The 5,137-nt window shown below is 31.4% G+C and overlaps 1 non-coding gene across 1 annotated transcript; it reads left to right on the top strand.

Annotated features, from left to right (window-relative positions):
• Positions 1 to 1,358: 1,358 nt before the first annotated feature.
• On the top strand, positions 1,359 to 1,464 carry LOC124989875 (U6 spliceosomal RNA). Its single transcript, XR_007109684.1, has one exon. It is a non-coding gene; the product is annotated as a U6 spliceosomal RNA (small nuclear RNA).
• The last annotated feature ends 3,673 nt before the right edge of the window (positions 1,465 to 5,137 follow it).

The following is a 5,137-nucleotide window of genomic DNA, read 5'->3' as shown; positions in this document are numbered from 1 at the left end:
TGTAACTACAATGAGTAGGTCTATTTGAACACGGATAGATTTGATAAATAATATTGAATAAAGATAGGTTGCACAAAAATATTTAGCAATGACATACTTTATGTAAGATAAAAATATAATTACAAATATACATAGATACATATATGTATGATGCAATTATTTTTAAATCCTATAATTAATTTTATACATGTGTTTGTGAGTTTGTGTATACACACATGCATATACATACACATATAGTACTGAATTATGGTTAATTATGTTCTAGGCAGAGATAAGGCAGGGATTAACACCAGGGAAAGATAAATTCATTTATTATTTTATTTCCTTAAATAGAAAAAATATAAGAAATCTGGCAATTTACATAGTTACATGGGTGGTATTTGTTTTATTATTTTCTATTTAAGTATATATACATATTTGTTTGTATGTGTGTATACATACATATCCAAATTGACAAGAAAAAGTGGATTTTATCCTTTAACACTGTCTATATGTTGAGTAAGTTGATGGGAATCAAAGTTTGGAGATCTAAGATGTACATTAGGAAAAGGAGTAATTGAACTCATTAAGTATTTTGCTGACACTTGAGTAAGTTATGGAGTAACAATATTTTCTTTAAAAATGTTCACCACATTACTATTTGAGGCTCATTGATTATACTAATATTTTAATATGGTTAGTAATTTTTAGTATTGCCTTTAGTGCTTAATGCTGTGTACTAACTCAGAGGGATTTTGTTTAATTTTTCTTTCCTAAGAAAATTGGAACACACTTTTTGTCATGTTTTCTTTCACTCACCATCTGTGCAGTTGTGGGACTTGAAATAAATTTAAGGAAAAAAAGGGAGAGAGAGAGAGAGAGAGAGAGAGAGAGAGAGAGAGAGAGAGAACACAATATTTTCAATCCTTGTTTTGGGAAGAGTGAGGGTTTGCCTAATTCTACCTATAGTAGTCAGTGTTTAGTTTCCTTCTTTCTTTTTAAAAAGTATATTATTTTTAATTGACAGATAATAATTATATATATTTATGGATTATGATGTGATATTTTGATGTATGTAGACATTTCTGAATTATTAAATCAAGCTAATTAACATATTCATCACTTAATCTACTTATTTTTTTGTGGTGAGAATATTTCAAGTCTGCCCTTTAGTAGTATTGAAATATATAGTATATTATTATTGACTATAGTTACCATACTGTGCAATAGATAACTAAATTAATCCCTCCATCTATTTGAAACTTTGTACCCTTTGACCTTTGAATGTTTCTCTCTGCTTGCCCCCTACAATTACCATTTTAGTCTCTACTCCAATGAATTTGGCATTTTGAGATTCTGTTTATAAGTGAGATCATGCAGTTCTTCCCTTTGCAGCATATACCCTAAATTGGAATGATACAGAGAAGATGAGCATGGCCCCTGAGCAAAGATGACATGACAATTTGTGAAACATTCCATATTTTTATGTTTCAGGACATTGGAATGAGCAATTTTTTTTGACAGGATCCTAAAAGCACAGTAAACAAAAGCAAAAATAGACAAATGGGATTATATCATACTAAGAAACTCTCTCATCAAAGAAAACAATAGAATAAAGGAAAAAAACCTTCATTTTAAAATGAGATAAATATTTACAAACTATATTTCTGATAAGGGGTTAATATCCAGAATATATTCAGAAGTTCGAAAACTCAACAAAAAATAACCTAATGAAAAAGTGGGCAATAGAGCTAAATAGACATTTCTTAAGAGAAATCATACAAATGGCCCACAGTTATATGAGAAAATGCTTATTATCACAAATCATTAGGTAAATGGAAATCCAACCCAAAACAAGATATTGTCTCACTCCAGTAAGAGTAACTATTATCCAAAGGACAAAAGATAACTAGTCCTTGTGAGTATGATGATTTTTCAAAATATGAAATATAGAACTAACATATGTTACAGCAATCTTATTTCTGGGTATATCCAAAGGAAAGAGCATCAGTGTATTAAAGAGATATCTGCAGTCCTATGTTTATTGCAACGCTATTCTCAATAGTAAAGAAATGGCAACAGTCTAAGTGATGAATGGAGAAAGAAAATGTGGTGCATACACACCATAGAATACTTAAACCTGTCATTTGTGACAAATAGTATGGGAAGTGCAGAATAAAGTGTAGATGGGATGTGCTTAGTGAAATAAGCCAGTCATAGAAAGATAAGGAGTACATGATGTCATCGTGTGGAATCCAAAGAAGGCTGATCTTATACAAATTGAGAATAGATTGGTGGTTACCATAGGTTGTTGGGAATAAGAGGGAGGGAAGGATAGGAGAAGGTACAATTCCACAGGAGTAAGATGGTCTGGTGTGTTATTACATAGGGAGGTGGCTACAGATAGCGATTATTTATATTTTGAAGAGCTAGAAGAAAGGAAAAGATGGATTGTTTTTATCATAAATGAATGATAATGTTTGAGAAGGAAGATATGTTACACGATTTAAATATTATACATGGTATTCATACATGAAAATATCACATGGGACCCCATTAATATTTATAAATTTCATATTTTCATGTATCAGTTAAAAATAAATTTGTTTGAAAAACTGAGGTCAAACAGTATTTGTCTTTCTGAACCTGGTTTGTTCACCTACGATAATATCCTCTAAGTTCATCCATGTTGTCATAAATGACAGATTTCCTTTCTTTTATAAAGGCTGTATAGTACTCATTTTGTGCATATATTATTATATAAATATCATATTTATATATGTTTATATATTGATCATTTCATGGGTACTTAGATTGATTCCTTATCTTGAATGTTGTGAATAATGTTGCATGAACATGGAAGTATAGATATCTCTTTGACATAATGATTTCAATTCCTTTGGATATCTAATTGGAAGTAGGCCACTGTCATATGGTAGCTCTATTTTTAACTTTCTGAGTTATCTGCACTTGTTTTTATTAATGACTGTACAAATTTATATCCCTGTCAACAGTATGCCAGGATTCCTTTGTCTCCTTGTCTTTATTAACACTTGTTATCTTTTTGATAATAGTCATTCTAATAAGAATGAGGTGATATCTCATTCCAGTTTTTATTTGTGTCTCTCTGATGATTAGTGATATCGATCATGTTTCTATATGTCTACTGGTCATTCATATATCTTTTTTGAGAAATATGAATGAAATATAAAAGAACTTATCTGTTCAGGTTCTTTGCTAACCTTTTAATTGGGTATTTGTTTTCTTACTGTTATTTGAATACATTTTATATTTTCAATTTTAGCTCCTTATCAGCACTAAATTTTGTATGATTTGCAAATATTATCGCCCATTCCATAGGCTTTCTCTTCACTATGTTGATTTTTATTCCTTTGTTGTGTAGAAGTTTTAAAGTTTGATACAATCCCTTTTTTTTAAAACTTTTGTTTTTGTTGGCCGTGCTTTTGGAGTTATAAACAAAAACTAAAAACAATTCAAAAATCTGTATGAAATTGTAAAAGACCTTGAATAGCCAAAGGAATTTTAAACAAAAAGAACAAAGTTGGAGGCATCACACTTCCTTATTTCAAAGTGCATTTTAAAGATATATTCTTCGGAAAGTATTATGCTGGCACCAAAACAGACATAACAAGCAAAAAGTATTGGGAGTCCAGAAATAAACCTATGTATCTATGGTCAACTGATTTTCAACAAAGGTGCCAAGAACACACAATGGGGAAAGGATAGTCCCTTCTAACATCTGTGCTGGGACACCTATCTATCCACAGCAGAAGAATGGAAATAGACCCTTATCTCCTCTTGTATACAAGATTTAACTAAAAGTGAATCCAATACATAAAAGTAACAATAAAAATATAAACTTACTAGAGAAACATAGGGGAAAAGCTCCAAGGTGCTGGTTTGTATACAGCCATGGTTTCTATATTAACCTTGACTCCCCTTTCTGGGATAGTTGGGCTGCATGAGATGGGTTGCTTCATGGTATTATTTCTCTTTCAGATTTCTTTTTTTTTTTTTTTGAGACAACATCTTGCTGTGCTGCTTACACAGGTCTTGATTCCCTGGGCTCACGTGAGCCTCCTAAGACGACCTGTCAAGGAGCTGGGATAACATGCATATGCTGGTCACTGTGTGAACCTGGCCCTTTACCTGAGGTTTCCCAAATTGAGATGTTAGTCTTTCTCCAACTTGAAACATTTTTTTAAAAAGTAATTAATTATTTTATTTTAAAGTACTTTCATTGCTATAAAAATGAAAAATGAGGGAGAAAATGGGATTCTCCCTTATTTCCAAGCTTTTACTCCCTTTTCCCAATGGCCCCCACAGTTAAGTTTACTTTTTGTTCTTCCAGTCCTTCACCTGTGCACACTGAACATACAGACACACAGACATACAACTGCACAGGCTATTTTCTTGCTTTGTATTTTAAATAAAATAGTATAAATTATTCATATTTTTCTCCAATTTTCTTAGCAGTCTGTTATATGTATCACCTGCCCATGTCCATAGTATAGATATCTCCCTAGTTCCTCTTTAAAGCTTTAAGATGCCTATAGAATCAGGGTTCCATTATAAACATCTTTCCTTTTTGATGGATATTTAAGTTATTTACAATTTTTCATCATTACAATGAATGCTGCAATTAGCATGCATAGATAGATGATAGATAAGACAGATAACCTTTGCCCTTTTGTAAGAATAAGACTGGGGGCCAGATTCTTTGAAGTAAAATTGTTGGATGAATATGTATATAAATTACTTCATAAATATTCCTCCATTTTCTTTCAAAATGGTGTGCTGATTTATAATCTTTCTAGCAGTTTGAGGTTGCTTGTGTCCCCACAGCATCCACAACTCTTGATATTATCTGTTGTTAATTGTTCAGTGTAGTAGAAAAGCACTTTTATCTTATTTCCCCTGTATTTCTCTTTTTTTGTTCAATAGGAAGATAATTGCTTTACTTGTTTGTCGATCATCTTTCAGTTGAAATATTTAGTGCATTCTAATGTTCCTTTTTCCAGAAAGTTTTTGTATATCTATTAAACAACTAAGTCCTTTGCATATCTGGAAGTTAATTTTCCATTAGTTTTTGTTCCTATGAAGCACTCTTTAATTTGTATAGTAGTTATAGTTGCAG

This window comes from Sciurus carolinensis, chromosome 7, assembly GCF_902686445.1.
Source record: "Sciurus carolinensis chromosome 7, mSciCar1.2, whole genome shotgun sequence".
Classification (NCBI taxonomy): Eukaryota; Metazoa; Chordata; class Mammalia; order Rodentia; family Sciuridae; genus Sciurus; species Sciurus carolinensis.
Note: the sequence above shows the minus strand (reverse complement) of the source record. Positions and strands in the feature narration are given on the sequence as shown.